This window comes from Lutra lutra, chromosome 4, assembly GCF_902655055.1.
Source record: "Lutra lutra chromosome 4, mLutLut1.2, whole genome shotgun sequence".
Classification (NCBI taxonomy): domain Eukaryota; kingdom Metazoa; phylum Chordata; class Mammalia; order Carnivora; family Mustelidae; genus Lutra; species Lutra lutra.
The window spans coordinates 150762027-150778647 of NC_062281.1; the positions used below are offsets into that span (position 1 = coordinate 150762027).

Sequence of the window (16621 nt, forward strand, 5' to 3'; positions counted from 1 at the left end):
ATTTTTAATGACAGTCTAGCTGGATATAGTATTCTTGGCTGCATATTTTTCTCATTAGTGCTCTGAATATATCATGCCAGTCCTTTCTGGCCTGCCAGGTCTCTGTGGGTAGGTCTCCTGCGAATCTAGTATTTCTACCATTGTAGGTTACAGGCCTCTTGTCCCAAGCTGCTTCCAGGATTTTCTCTTTGTCACTGAGACTTGTAAGTTTTACTGTTAGATGACAGGGTGTAGACCTATTTTTATTGATTTTGAAGGGGTTTGTCTGTGCCTCCTGGATTTTGATGCTTGTTCCCTTTGCCAAATTAGGGAACTTCTCTGCTATAATTTGCCCCTCTCTCTCTTTCTTCTCTTTCTGGGATCCCAATTATTTTAATATTGTTTCGTCTTATGGTATCACTTGTCTCTCTAATTCTCCCCTTGTGATCCAGTAGTTATTTATCTCTCTTTTTTTCAGCTTCTTTATTCTCCACCATTAGGTCTTCTATATCACTTATTCTCTCTTCTGCCTCATTTATTCTACAGTAAGAGTCTCCATTTTTTACTGCACCTCATTAATAGCTTTTTAAATTTCAACTTGGTTAGATTTTAGTTCTTTTATCTCTCTAGAAAGGGATTTTATTTCTCCAGAAAGGGATTATCTAGTATTTTCCATGCTTTTATCAAGCACCTTGATAATCATCATTCTGAACTCTAGTTCTGACTTATTACTAATGTCTGTATTGATTAGATCCCTAGCCATCAGTACTGCCTCTTGTTCTTTTTTTTTTTTTTTTTTTTTTTGTGGTGCGTTTTTCTGCCTTGTCATTTTATCCACATAAGAATAGATGAATGAGAGAACAAAATACTTAAAGTGTAGCAATGACCCCAGAAAAATATACACTAACCAAATCAGAAGAGACCTGAAACCAGGGGAAGAAGAAAGAGGAGGGAAAAGGAAAAATATAGATTTATATTTATATTTATATTTATATATATTTGGGGGAGATAATTTCTTCTAACAGACCAAAATACACCCAATCAAGTGTGTGGCTCTGCTCTATTCTATTCTATAGGACTGGTGAGTAAAGCAGAGCCACACACTTGATTTTGGTGTATTTTGGTCTGTTAGAAGAAACTACCTCCCAAAATATTAATGAAGATAAACATATATACAAATAAGGGTAAACATCATGAAGGGATGGAATATGACTATAAAGATGAAAATTTTAAAAGATTCTAAAACAGGAATTGATAAGAAGTTGGTTGAAAAAAAAAAGAGGAAAGAATGTGATCAGGCTGGAGAGTAGAATAAAGCCATGTGCTAGATTTAGAGTATATTGTGATCTATTAGAAGAAATTGGGTGCCAAAATTTTAAAGAATAAAAACCTATATGTATATAAAAATAAGGGTAAATACAATGAAGGGATAAATGTGACTCTAACAATGAATATTTAAAAAGATTTTTTTAAAAAGGTATTGATAAGATTAAATAGTTTAAAGAATGTTAAAATAGGAAAGAGGAAAAATTTTAAAAATAGAATAAGAAAAAATTACAATTTAAAAAATTATCTGTGAAAGACTAAAGGATCATGGGGGGAAAGCCATGAATTCTATGTGTTGCTTTCCCCTAGCTCTGGAGTTCTGCGTTTCTCGCTGATGTTGAACTTGGTCTTGGTTGGATGTTCTTGCTAATCTTCTGGGGGAAGGGCCTGTTGCTGTGATTCTCAAATGTCTTTGCCTGAGGCAGGATTGCACCACCCTTGCCAGGGGCCAGGCTAAGTAATCTGCTTGGGTTTGCTCTTGATAGCTTGTGTTCCCTGAACACTTTCCATATAGCTTTGGAGGATGGGAATGAAGATGGTGGCCTCCCAATCTCCATCCAGAGGAGCTGAGAGTCATAGCCCCACTCCTCAGTGTGCCCTCAGAGAAAAGCAATCAATCGTTCCCATCTCCCTGGTCTCTGGCCACACTCTGACCTCACCCAGCCTGTGACTGAGAGTCTCTATCTCTGGCACACAGCCCTGTTTGGAGTGTCCAAACCCAGCAGATTCCTGCAGCAAACTCCCATGCTGCTCCTCCTGGAGGAGGAATGTGAGTCTCCCCGGATCTGCCACTTATGGGGTTCCTGCTCGAAGAACAGTAGCCCAACTGTGCCTCGAATCATGGTTTAAGGTAACCCTGAGCTGGGAGCCCCCCCTTGTCTTTGTCTCTGAGGCTGGCTTCCCCACTCTGATACCTGGGAGCTCTGCCTCTCTCAGACACCCCTGGTCTTTTTGTGACCCCGTGGGTCCTGAGACCATACTGTCCCCGCAAGGGCTCCCCTCCCCCACCTTTAACCTCTAGAGCAACGTCCCTCAGTGGAGTAGACTTCTAAAACTTCTGATTTTGTACTGGGCTGTTCTATTGCTTGCCTGGAGCTGGCTCCTCCCCCTGCATTCTCTCTTCCCATATATCACCTCAGATTCACTTCTCCGCACATCCTACCTTCTGGAAAGTGGTCGATTTTCTGCTCCTGGAATTTCTGTTTTTCTCTCTCCTGTTGAGTTTGTAGGTGCTCAGAATGGTTTGATAATTATCTAGCTAAACTCCTGGGACCTGATAATATTTAGGTCTCCTATTCCCCCACCATCTTGCTCCCCCCTCCTCCACTTGTTTCTAAGCTAAAACTTCTGAATGGATTCTTTCAGCTTTTTTCCTATTTAAATTATTTTATTATTAAACTTATATTGGATAATATTTTAAAAAATAAAGAACAGTTCCTGGACTGATTTTTGGATTATCCAAAGTTAAGTGGAAAATGATATTCCTTAGCAATAACTCATCATATTTGTATGACATTTTACCTTTACAAAGGCTTTTTATATCTATTATTTCATTTAATCCTTTCAATTCTTCTGTGAGGGGCAATCCTGTGGGGACCCCTCTCATATTTAAGAACTTTTCCTGTATCTTCACTTAATAAACTTCTATTGCCTTTTTATTATTTTTTAATTTTATTTTATTTTTTCAGTGTTCCAAGAAGACAATGTATTTTTTTAATTAACATATAATGTATTATTAGCCTCAGGTACAGGTCTGTGAATCGCCAGGTTTACACATTTCACAGCACTCACCGTAGCACGTACCCTCCCCAGTGTCCATAACCCCACCACCCTCTCCCGACCCCCTCCCCCCAACAACCCTCAGTTTGTTTTGTGAGATTAAGAGTCTCTTATGGTTTGTCTCCCTCCCAATCCCATCTTGTTTCATTTATTCTTTTCCTACCCCCCAAGCCCCCCATGTTGCATCTCTATTTCCTCATATCAGGAAGATCATATGGTAGTTGTCTTTCTCTGACTGACTTATTTTGCTAAGCATAATACCCTCTTAAGCTTCTATTGCTTTACTCACAAAAAAAAAATAAATAAAAATACTTCTGTGAGGTCAGTGAAGGGATTATCATGTCTGTTGTCTAGATTAGTGTACCAAGGCATATCTATATTAAAAGAGTATTGAGACAGGAATGCCTGGGTGGTTCAGTCGGTTAAGCATCTTGATCTCAGCTCAGGTCATGGTCTCAAGGTTAAAAAAAGGGGGGGGGGTTAGATCAGAGATGTAATTTGAATGTGCTTATGATTTTCATTTGTTTATGTATTTAACCACATTTATTGTCAACTGATTATATGTTGGATATAATGTGATCCTGGCCTAAAGAAGTTCATTGTCTATTAGGGCATGAAGTCTGCAAGTGGAGAGCAGTAAAAGGATATGGATGCATGTATCAGGTGAGGGTTGTCAACAAGGAGTGGAAGATCAGCCTTGTTGGGACATATGGAAAGGGCATTACGATGTGCCACTTATGCAGAGTATTGAGTCTCATCAGGACTTCCCCGATGAAAGAGGAAGGAAAAGTCCTTCCTAAAATATCCCCAAACAAGAAGACTTAGAAATAGATACTTAATTTCTACTCTCAACTGTGCAATGTTAAGTCTTCACTATAAGTCCCCTACTTCCTGCCTCCCCTACCCCACCTAAAAAAAGAAAGAAAAAAATCACAGAGAAGAAAGTCACAGTCATTCAGGCCCTTACCAAATGGGCCTAGTTTTCTAGATAAAAGGAGGAAACAAGGGCTTGTTCCTGCACCTATTTCTTGTGCCGCCTTCCTTCAGACCCTGGCTTTGCTCAAGCTGGGTGGAGCCTATCCAGGGAGGCAGGGCGAACAGTGTTTGTATTCATCAGTATGCATTTCTTTGAAACTGGCCACCAGTGAACAATCAGATCGCCCTGGAATATTCTTAAGCTTCCTACATGTTTGATTAGTTTTTTCCCAGTAGGAAATGAAACAAAAGAAGCAGCTATTAAGAGAGCTTGCTCTCTGCATGGTCTTAGACTGGCTCCTGGTGTCACAGCGATCTTCAGAGCAGACAGGAAGGTCGGAATCATTCCAGGTGTTGAATGGAAAGACTGGAGCTGGATGTGCTTAGTCTTTGTGGTGGATGGGAGCAGAGGAGGGCAGGATAATCTGAGATCTCTTTTTGATGTTCCAGAGGCTGTCTGACACTCTTGCTTCAATATTCCTCTTTATAAAAGAAGATTATTCATGTATAAGATTCTTCCATGTAGGGGCGCCTGGGTGGCTCAGTGGGTTAAGCCACTGCCTTCGGCTCAGGTCATGATCTCAGGGTCCTGGGATCGAGTCCCACATCGGGCTCTCTGCTCAGCAGGAAGCCTGCTTCCCTCTCTCTCTCTCTCTCTCTGCCTTCCTCTCCGTCTACTTGTGATCTCTCTCTGTCAAATAAATAAATAAAATCTTAAAAAAAAAAAAAGATTCTTCCATGTATCCATTCTCTTATAACCCATAGAGCATGGCCCTCTGCTAGATGTCAAGGATACAAGAGTAAAATATGAGTAAGATACAGCTCCCAAAGGAGTCCTTGCAGAAAATGGGGGTGAGCGGACATCAAGGCTGTGGGTGGGTGAAAGGCAACATAGGCTCAGATGATGGGGCCAGGTCATCCTAAAAGAGGCAGCGGGGAACTGTGTGGGGATGTGAAAAGGAAAAGCCTGGTTCATGGTGTAGTGAAAGAGCAAATTCTGGTGGAGAAGAGAAATGTCCAAAGAAGGTCTTTTACGTTTTGCTATAATAAGGGTGATATAAGACCTCTCTTCCAAGACCCCTATAAAATATTAGGAAAAATTTATGTGGTTTATTAATATTTGGTGAAATGGATCATCTTCAGGAAGAGAGAAGTGCTGATATCTGCTTTCTAAGAAGCTGGACACAGGAAAAAATTAAGCCAATATTTAAATACATAAATGCATACATCTATTTACATATATGTATATAGATACACATATATCTATGTAACTAATATATATATATATCATGTATACATGTATATGCACACTGTGTGTGTATACACTATACATATATATATGTATATACATATACACATACATACACTATATGTGTATGTATGTATATATGGAATATATGTAACTCCCCTAAAAAAGCTTCTTGGAGAACAAACAAGAATGTTAATTGGATAATTTGTTCTTAGTGAACTAGCATGAGCTAACACTTAAGTATTTACTATGCACCAGGTCCCTTTCTAGGCACCTTAAATGCAATATGTCTTCTTCAGTCCTTACAGTAACTTTACTGGGTAAGTGCTACCATTATCACTCTTCTGCAGACAAGGAATCTGAGAAACAGAAATTCAGTTACTTGCCCAAGGACAAATAGCAAGTAAGAAATCAAGAGTGAGCTTTGGATCCAGGCAGCCTGGATCTAGGACCTCAATTCTTCTCTGCCCTATTACATAAGATTTGATTCACTTTTAATATTTTGTAAGGAATCAAATCCTTTAGGGAGCCTGGAGTATGGATGGAGGATCAAGGCAGATGCGTGTGAGGAACAGAAGCTTCCTCTCTTCATGGTGGCTTTAAGTGCATTGCTCCCTGAATTTGATTATAGATCGTTGGACAAGATTTGCTAAGTTGGTTCTTTTATTCAATAGCTATTTATTGAGTAGCCACTGTGTGCCAGAAACCATTTGAGGTGGCAGAAAAAGAACAATAAACCAAATAAGCAAAATTCCTGTTAAGTATGGAATTGGCATAAGGACGACAGAAGAACACTTGGATGACTTGTACAATCATGATAACTGCTGTAGAGACAAGGGCTGTTGTGAGAGTACAGAGGAGGGAGGGGAGCTGCTGTAACATACAGGTGGTCCAGGGAAACCTTGTTGACAAGGTGACTTTTGAACAGAGACCTGAAGGAAATGCAGGAGCAAGCCTCCATTATCTAGGAGAAGAGCACTGTTGGCAGAGGGAATGCCAAGTATGAAATCCTTGAAATTCAGTTGTACTTGAGCTGTGTGAGGAAGAGGTGGAGACCAGTGCATCTGGAGGAGGCTGAACTAGGAACAGTATGGTAAAAGAGCAGGTGAGAAATTTAATGGAGACTTTGGTTTTCACTGTGGGACAAGTAACCACAGGAAGGCAAAGGCAAGAAACAATTTTTTTTTTCCTACCCTATGTCTTAGAAAGTTTACTCTCACTGCTAGGTGAAAAATCAATGATAAGGGGGCAAGAGTGGACACAATTATTGTTGCAAAAATCCAGGCAAGAGATGATGGTGGTAGTTGGAGGTAGATGGAGGGTGATGAAAAGTGGTTAGGCTGTATTTTGAAGGTTGAGTGTAGAGTTAACCACATTTGGAAGTTTTCACCCCATAGATGATATATATACAGATGTTAAAACTGGCTGAGATCACTTCCTCTGGAAGAAACGTGTTCATGGGTGGAAGCCTGGGCAGCTCTGATCTTGAGAGATTGAAGAGACAGGAGGGATCAACAAATGAGGCTAAGAAGGAGTAGCAGGGGATAAAAGGAACACCAAGGGAGAGGAGTGTCCTGGGAGTCAGGTAAAGAATGTGCTTCATGGAGGAGGGTGACCACCTGTGCTGTGTGATGCTGCAGTCAGTAAGGACTGAGAAGTGAGTGTTGTGTTAACAACATTGAGGTCACTGATGACCTTGACAGGAGTTGCTTTCGTTCTGGTGGAGAGGGCAAAAGCCTGACTGGAGTGGATTTAGGAGAAAATTGAGTTACCTCTGGATATGCTTCTTCGTGAGGCTTTCATCTGAGTGGGAATGGAATCTGCTTTCACACTCCTCAGAGGCCTGAGTCTTGTCCATGCAAAACCAAGGCTCAAAGGCCCACAGCTTTAGAAACAGCAAATAAGAAAGTAAAACCTTTGAACTTGGGAATAGTATTAAGGTTGTCATCTAGGGCTTGAAATGTTGGGAGTCACAGATCTTGCTCCAGGAAATAAAATGGACCCGTTGTTGGATTTATTCTGGTTCTCTGCCCAAGATTACAGCTAAAGAATCTCTTGTACTATATTTACCTCAGGACTTTGTCCCCATGTCTTCCCTTGACAACAAAATGTCGTGTCCTCCAGAGTCTGTACTTCCAGGGAAAAAATGATTATTACCTCTGTTTGATGAAAATTTCTTCTTCATAGTTCATGTGTCGGTATAGCGTCTTCTAAATACCTGGTGTTGGGGGGTTTGCATATTGAGCCTGGACATGGAGAAGTAAATGCTAGTTCCTACTCTGTTACTAGTTTGTTGTACAAAAATAATTATATCACTTTATGTCACATTATATCACAAAAATAATTACATCCTCTGTGCCTCAGCATTTCCATTTAGTTTGGCAGGATAACTTTGAATTCCCTTAAATCGTATATTCTCTGATTCATTCTAAAATTCATCATGTTTTCCAAGTTTCCAATTTATTTCAGCTTTCCCTTCTTTATATTAATCGCAGTTCCTTTTTGCAAGAGGAATAGGGATGTTTTCCAACCATTCAGTCATCTTTATGAATCTTCTAATTGTTTGGACACCTATAAATTTTGGAGAATAGCATTCAATCTTGATGTCCCAAAAACTCAAGACTGGCAACAGACTAGGAGTTAAGACCTGGGGTCCTGGCCCCTGTGGTTGTTTCTTTGATTCTTAACGCTATGTCAGTGAAGTGCTGTCTATCTTTGGCTTGCTTTGTATCCTTGGCCAAGGTGACTAATCTCTCTGTGCCTTGGCTTTTCAACTAAAAGGGAAATATCACTATCACATGTGTTGAGAGAACCTATGTGATAGGTTGGGGCTTACCTGACAGTAACGGCTATTACTTACCTATCTACTTACCTGCTAGATTCCTGCCAGTTGTAGCTATCTGGTAAAATCCACTCAATTCAGTCTGTTATGCAAAGATAGTCAGAGAGGCTCTCTTAACTAAGGATTTTAGAACTTTAGAGTTAGATGAAAATCAAACACAGTATCAAGAATGAAAGTGCTCCTTGAACATTATTTATGTATCGCTGAAAATAAACTCCTGTACCTGGTTACCTATGAGAGCAATGGTGCCATCATTTTAAGGCCTCAATGTGAATCATTCCAAATTAGCAGCCAATAGGAGAAATGTATTCCGTGAATGCACAAGAACTGACTTCACTAAGGCAAAAGTAGTTCTCTATGTCATTGTCACCATGTTCAGTGAATATTATGAGAATCAATTTATAATTGAAGCTGCTGAGGTGGTTTTTCCTAATGGAAAATCATATACCCTTCCAGAACTGGCTTAATAAAAGGAGATGGTGATATCTGATCTAAGCAGCAAAAAGTTGGAATCAGAGGAACTCCAGGAAATTTTGCCAAGCTTCTGATCAAGTTGTGTTTAGAGCTAGAAGTCATGGGTGTTGGGAATCAGATTGAGATTCAAATCTCGTTGACCAGAACTGACATTTTGCATGCATGTGATATCACAAAAAATGTAACTATTGCTTATGGATGTAATAACATTCAGGTGGCTCTCCTAGAAACATACACTGTGACTAACCATTTTCCATGTAATAAGTTCAGAGGACTTCTAAGACATGACGTGGTAGCTGACTTCTAAGACATGACGTGGATATACGGAAGCACTTGTCTTTCCTCTGTGACTCCAAGAAGATATTGCTGATAAACTTGGTTTGGACATCTCTGCAGCAAAGGTAGTTCATAGAAGGGATCTTAAAGCCACTGAATTTCAGGTAGTACTCATTACCCTTCTTCTTGGCCCCCCTAAAGACCATAGCCACAAATAGTAAGATGCCCCTTCTTCTGAAACAGAAATTTCTGACAGTAGAAGATTCCAGCAGAGACCTAGATGAAAGAAGCTACCGGCATCTCAGTGCTGTTTAATACAGTAAGAATCCTTAGTTGGAGATAATCTGTGGGCTTCTGGACGGAATTATACAGCCACTTAAGGTGTTTCCTGGTGAAAAGAAGGGGGGAATATGGGATCAAAGCATCTGAAGGCCCTTCTCCTGGGTGATGTGTCGAGATCTTTGTCAGGGGTCAAAGTTTGGGGTTGGTGCTTCATCCTGATACCCTCACCAAATTTGAGCTGACCATGTCCTGCTCCTCCCTGGAAATCAATATTGGCCCTGTTGGTGAAGATGGGTCTCTGCTGTTGGTTCTCTTCATGAGTGTTTCCTTCTCTGCCCTTGCTGTCCTTTCGTTGTCCCCACAGGGAGTATCCATTTGTGCTTTAATGTTTGATAAAGTAGAAAGCAGTAGCAGGAGCACCAAGGTGGCTCAGTTGGTTGAGAGTCTGACTCTTCATTTTGGCTCAGGCCCTAATCTCATGGGTCATGAGCCTTGAATGGGGCTCTCCCCTGAGCGGGGAATCTGCTTGGAGATTCTCTCCCTCTTCCCCTCTCCCCGTTCATGCTTGTGTGTTCTCTCTCTCTTTCAAATAAATAGACAACTATTTTAAAAGATAAATAAAAAATAAAGTAGAAAGCAATGGGTGGGGGGAGTGGGAAAGAGTGAAAGCCCTCATAAAATTGTCCACAAGTCTGCATACTGTACAGTGGATTTTGAAATCAGCTGCCAGTTTCCCCACACTTTGGCCGTATGATCAGGAGAACCATTTCTATTTCAGTGGATCTATGTCTCTCCTCCAGATTCTGCCAGCTGTCTCCCTCTGTCTCGTCCCATTCCTTGTCACTGTGTGCTCTGACACCAGTTGCTTCCCTTGGGCTCTTCCCATGGGCAAGAGTCAGTGGAGCCCAGCATTTGCAGAGACAAACATTTAAAACCTACTTTAAGAACTGGAATTACCATTGCATGGTAAAGAGGCCCAACTCCCTGCAGTGAGGTGTCTGCAAACTTCCTGCCTGTATTCAACGTGTTTCTTTCAACACCCTCCATTCTGTATTCTCTGTCACACGCTTCTACAGGGAAGAGGCATTTTGAATTCCTTTGGGGAAAATAATTCAATCATTCAGTGCTATTTGGGGTTCCCCACATTGAAACAAAACATAGATTATGTGATACAGCCTTGAAAGCATCAGACACTCTTTCCTTTGTTCCTTTGACAACGTGGGAGAGAGTAGTAGAGTGGGGAATGGTCCCCACTTACACTATTTCTGTCATCCCCTCTGCCACAGTATAAATCCTTCGAGGAAGGGATGGTTAGCACTTCTGCATATCCAGTGTCTAGCTCACAGTGTGGCTCACGTGGGGAGCATAGTAAGTAGCCATCCCATAGTCAATGAGATGAGTTGCTGCATTGAACCCACCATCCTGGACGTGGGGTGTAGTAGCAGGTGTCACAGTGGAGTGGAATCAAAGATAAAGGAATTCTCTTCAGGTGGTCCAGGAACAGAGATGGGGTGGGGTGGGGGAGTGGTGTCATGAACTCAGCTGTGGGGAATCCCAAGAAATCCATAGTTTTCCAAAGATTTGCATGCTGAGTAGGAATTTCCCACTCTGAAATCAGGGCTTCCCAGATCCTGGTCCACAGATTGGTGCTGGCCACCAGCGAAATGAAAATGGACAATGTAGTGATTTTTTTTTTTTTTAAACAAAGCTTAATTTATATTTTTAATCTGAGCTTATGGGCTTCCTGAAATGTTTTTACATGTCCTGCTATACTGAAATAACCCTTTTGAAATTATGGGGATGGTAAACAGCAAATGTTTTTCTTAATGTGAAAATGTTAAAGATTCTTACACTGCAGCCTGGTTTAATTTTGTTTTGGTTTGGTTTGACATTTTTCTGCCCCACACACTCTCTCTAAGGAGCCCAGTTAGACCTGTGGTTTCTTTTTTTTTTTTTTTAAGATTTTATTTATTTATTTGACAGAGAGAAATCACAAGTAGGCAGAGAGGCAGGCAGAGAGAGAGGAGGAAGCAGGCTCTCTGCTGAGCAGAAAGCCCGATGTGGGGCTCGAACCCAGGACCTGGGATCATGACCTGAGCCGAAGGCAGCGGCTTAACCCACTGAGCCACCCAGGCGCCCCAGACCTGTGGTTTCTAATGAGACAGGGACCATTTTGAAATTCCAAACGAAAGTTTTAGACTCTTTCTCCACAGAAACCTGTGTGTGTGTGTGGCACACACACACACAAAAAAATGTTCGCAGGTAATTTTGGAAGGTTCACAGGCCTCTTTAAGACCAGCTGTGTGCTTCTGAAGGATCCAGAAAATGCAGGTTAGGAATTCCTGGACCAGAGGGAGTGACAGTCCACTGCTGAGAGAAAATGACCTTTCCCCATTCATCTGCTTTGTAATGAAATATTCAATGTAAATAAAAAGTTTTCCATCACTACCTTTAAAAGTCCAGCATGCTAAGCATTGAGATCAGGGATTTAACAGATATTTTGCAAAAGCAAATGGCACTCTGTCGAAGGCAGCTGATACCCAGCATTTGAACCAACACTCTGTGGTCTCGGTGGGTGCGGGAACCTCTCTTCCCTTTGGCATTTTTTGTTGAGCATATGCTGCAACCCATCACCACCGACAGGGCTCTGTGCATCTCCCGAGCTGTCTGGGGGAGTCTTTTTGAAGGCATTTCAGCCATCTGTTAGGGTTTCCTGCTCTCAAGGGTGCTTTGATGCCATGAGGAGATGTGACATGACATTTGGAATCTGGGCCCATGCGTCACAATGCCAAGGGCAGGGACAGCCACGGGGTGACTGACTCTGGCCCATTGTGCAGGAATGAGCATGTCAATCAAATACATCTGGCTGGGTAGTCATATTGGCAGCTGGGCTGCTCAAATATAGAAGGGAGGGGGAAATGAAGGGTCATATAAGCCATCAGAAGAGAAGGCTACTCGTCTTCCTCTGAGAAAGCCTTGGGGTGGAAGTGGAGACCACAGGTAGAGCAATGAAGCTGGCAGTGATCATAGGATCTTGGAACCATAAAGATGATCAAATCCAGAATTTCCCAAACTTCAGTCATTCAAGCCCATAGCCATGACTTTTTGTTCTCTGCCTGTCACCAATAATTTACTTTGTATTTTTTTTAAATCGGCTCTTTTTATTTAAATACATGTATTTTTATTTAAATACATCTATTTTTAAAGAAACTTTATATAACTAAATGAAATCTAGTGTCTCTTGCTATAAATATACTGTAGTCAAAAATAAAATGGGGGCGCCTGGGTGGCTCAGTGCGGTAAGCCTCTGCCTTCGACTCCGGTCATGATCCCAGGGTCCTGGGATCGAGCCCCGCATCTGGCTCTCTGTTCAACAGGGAGCCTGCTTCCCCCTCTCTCTCTACCTGCCTCTCTGCCTACTTGTGATCTCTTTCTCTGTGTCAAATAAATAAATAACATCTTAAAAAATAAATTAAGTAAATAAATAAATAAAAAATAAAACGAAAACAAACCACTCTTTGGGAATTCTCACTCAGTGTTGTGGTCTGCTAGCTCATTGTTAAAAGGGGAAGTCAGCAAAGGTTTTGGGCTTGTCACGGGCACTCACTTGGACTTACTCCTTGCTGTCGCTGAGAATATTGAAAGCAAAGTCAAAGTGAATCATCATCGCTTCCTGTGCTCAATATCGGCTAATGCACATATTAGATCTTAGAGTTGACTAAATTCCATGTGCCCTCTAAATCCGTTTTGTATTCTACTGGAGGGCTAGATTTCACTCTGTAGGACACATGGATCTGATCCAAGCTGTTTGCAGAAGTGAGGACACCTGGCGATTCAAAGGACTTGTCCAAGTTAACCATGGGTCTAGATCTTTCCTGGTGCTTATACCTTTTAGGTAATTTTACAGATTCTGCAGATTTGACATACCCATGCCTTGGCCTTGGATTCTGACTTGTGACCTGTGTTGGCCAACGAGATGTAAGCAGGCGTGGTGCAGGCAGAGGCTTCAGACTGGATTGTAGAACTGGGCTTGCTTTCGTGTACTTTACCATGAAGAGGGCATGCCATAATTAGCTAGCCTGTTGGTCTAAGGAGGATGAGACCCACGTCATGCAGGCCCAGACTCTATCTGTGCAAAGATTCAGTATTGGACTCCCTGTTGCTCATTCTCCTTTTTGGTGCAGTATGTGGGGTGTGTGTGTGTGTGTGTGTGTGTGTGTGTACACACTTGTGCATATGTTTGTGGGTGCATGTTTGTGCGTGTGTGTGTGTGTACACACTTGTGCATGTGTATGTGGGTACAGGTTTGTGTGTGTGATATATATATGTTTGTGTGTGTATATAAACATATATACACATATATATATGTTTCATATGTATATATATGAAATAGACAAGACAGAAGGAGGTAAGGGAGAAGAGAGAGGGAAAGGAAAGGTAGGGTAAGAGAAGATCAGTATCCATCTCCCATTCATTTTCTATCTTCATGAAGCGTAACACACGCTCTCAAAAATGTTGCTGGTTAATAAATGCTTTCTCTTTTACTCAACAACTTTGCAAATTCAATGAGTATTTTCTGAGAACTTTGTTATATCCATGGGACCATGCTAAGTATACCTGGAGATACAAGAGTCGTTTCTGTGCCGGAGGGCATTACTGTGTATTTTGATGGCAAGACCACCCCTGCATAATGTGAGTAAGCACCAATTCAAAGTTGAATGGTTCCTGTGCAGAAGTGACCAGCACAGTGTTCCTCAAGTACAGCAGCGTCCTCTTCTGCCAGACCTTAACCATGGTGCCCTGTCAGCCCACAGTGCTGCAGCACCCTGTGGAGAGCACAAGTCTTCCACAAATCTCTGAGTTTCTGGTCGTCTTCCTTCCTCTCTTCTTTTCCATACAGACATTCCTATTCCTTTTGGTTGTTGTTCTTTTTGCCATTGCTCTGGAGTATTCATAGATGCCTGCCTATCTTTCCACAAGTTTCTTTCTGTGTACTTGTTCTGAAATTCTGGACCGTCTTCACATTCCCCCCTCTACAACCGAGTCCTTGGGAGCTAGCTGCCTGCAGTTCACAGGCTGAGTCCACTTCGCTCCATCTCCTCCCCCATGACCATGGTCGATGCCCTTGGAAATGCCTCACCTGCCTGCTTTCTTGGCATACCCTTGACTCCGTCTACTCTGAGTAGACTTTGGAGTAGACTCCAAAGAGTAGTTGGAATAACTTTGTTAAATGCTAATCTGATCATTCAACTGCCCTGCTAAAAAGCACCCCAGTGGCATCCCATTACAATTAGAAAAAACAAAACACATACAGAATCATTACTGTGCCCTATAATACTCCACATAATGTGGATGCTGGGTAAGTCCACTTTGTCAGTGAAATCAAGGAGATTCCACACTCCACAAGTGACAACATCTTCTGACTTCCACAGTCTCATTCTTCACGCCAAGCAAACATAATCACCATCACAGTTACCATTTATTGAAGACACACAGGATGCATATAACTAAGCTCTTTATACGTCTTCGATCCTCATAATTTTGTGAAATAGGTTCTATTTTTATCCGAGTTTTGTAGATAAGGAAATTTAGGCATAGAATGTCCAAGCAATTTTCTTAAGGCCACGTGGCTCGAAAATGACAGAGGATCAGAACCCAGGCACCGTCGCTCCCTTACCGCTGGTGGGCCATGCCAGGACCATAGGATTGAAAAACACGGAAGGAATATCATCAAACTGCCACCTGCTCTTCCATCCCCACCACTCTTCTGGCTGGCTCTCAGGCTCTTCATAGCTATCTGTACCTTAGGATGGCATTGGCTCTCCACGCTCAAGAGATAGCTCAGTATAACAGCAACATCAACCAAAATTAGGAATCAATGGTTTAAAATTGATAATGTCTCTGAAGGGCTGAGATGGTCTTCTTCCAAAGAGGTAATTAGAGGAACCTGGTAAGAATGGAAGGCGTTTTGCAGAAGATAGAGTATGAGAAATCCTCATGGAAATGTCAAAAGGATAATGTGTTTTGCAAATGTTTATTGCAAACAGACAAAAGTAGGTTCAATTACTCATCACAGCCTACACATTTCTCTGTTTGTTGGCTGGAAAGCACTCAGGTGTTTTGTTTTGCTTTGTTGTGTTTAATATTTTCCAGGATAGCATGGAGGCATTTTTAGCTTTGAAATTTTGATTGTGAATTTCTGTGGCTTACTAAAAAAAAAAATTGCCAGTGCCGCCTTGCAACTTGAAAAAGGATGACAAAAAATTAGTGAACGGGATTCATCCCCTGGACTTCTTATACCATCTGTCCTTTGCCCCCTCCTTCCTCCAAACCCTGCACTCTCCGAGCACCTCATCTGTGATTCTGGCCACTTGGAAACCAGCATCTGCATTTGGCACATGTCTCTCCCCGATTAAAAAAAAATAATCGTCATCTTCCTGTGCTGTTGCCTCTGCAGGATATAGTTTTTAACTCTGCCTCCACGGTCAGTACCCCCAGTCAGCCTCGTTGGAGAATAAACATCACGGGCTTTGGAGAAAACTGAGTTTTAAATCCTAATAATGGTGTGAATTTGTGCCAGCTTCTTGTCCTTGTTGAGTCCCGGTCTCTTCTGATATCCAGTGGGAATGATGATGCCTGCATTACAGGGCAGGTGGTGGCGATAGTTAAAGGAGATGGATTTTAAGCGCAAACGAAGTAATACTTCCCTGTGTGCTGGTACTCTGCCTTTATTATTCATTTAACCTGTTATTATTATCAATAATAAATTATTTAATAATTAATCTATGTTATTTAATATATATTTTTATATTCTATTATTTTATTATTTATATAATATTTTATGTTATCAGTTTATTGTTATAGTTAATTTTATTAATATTAATTAAATGATAATTTCATAATCAATGATATACTGTAAATATAGATATTTATTTTTATTTATGTATAAGTATAAAATAATAAAATAAATAATGATAAATAATAAAAACTTTTTTATTAATAAAGTTAAATTCATTAATTTAACTTTATAAGGTAGGAATTATCGGGGCACCTAGGTGGCTCAGTCAGTTAAACTTCTGAATTTGGCTCAGGTCATGATCTCAGGTTCCTGGGATCAGACCCCGCATAGGACTCCCCACAGAATCTGCTTGTCCCTCTCCCTCTGCCTCTCCCCACTGCTCATGCCCTCTCTCTCTCTCACAAATAAATAAATAAATAAAAATTTTTTAAGTAGGAATTATTATCCCTATTATACAGGTAAAGAAACCAAGACTCAAAGATGTAAAATAACTTGCCTGTTATGAGTTCAATATGCCCCCCCTACAAAAAAAGACATACTGAAGTCTTAACACCCAGTATCTTAGAGTATAACTTTATTTGGAAATAGTCTTTATAGAAATAATCAAGTTTAAATGGTCATTAGGGTAGACCCTAATCCA

At 41.1% G+C, this 16621-nt stretch overlaps 1 pseudogene; it reads left to right on the top strand.

Moving 5' to 3' along the window:
- Nucleotides 1-8319: 8319 nt before the first annotated feature.
- Nucleotides 8320-15867, top strand: LOC125097389 (phenylalanine--tRNA ligase beta subunit-like; annotated as a pseudogene).
- The last annotated feature ends 754 nt before the right edge of the window (nucleotides 15868-16621 follow it).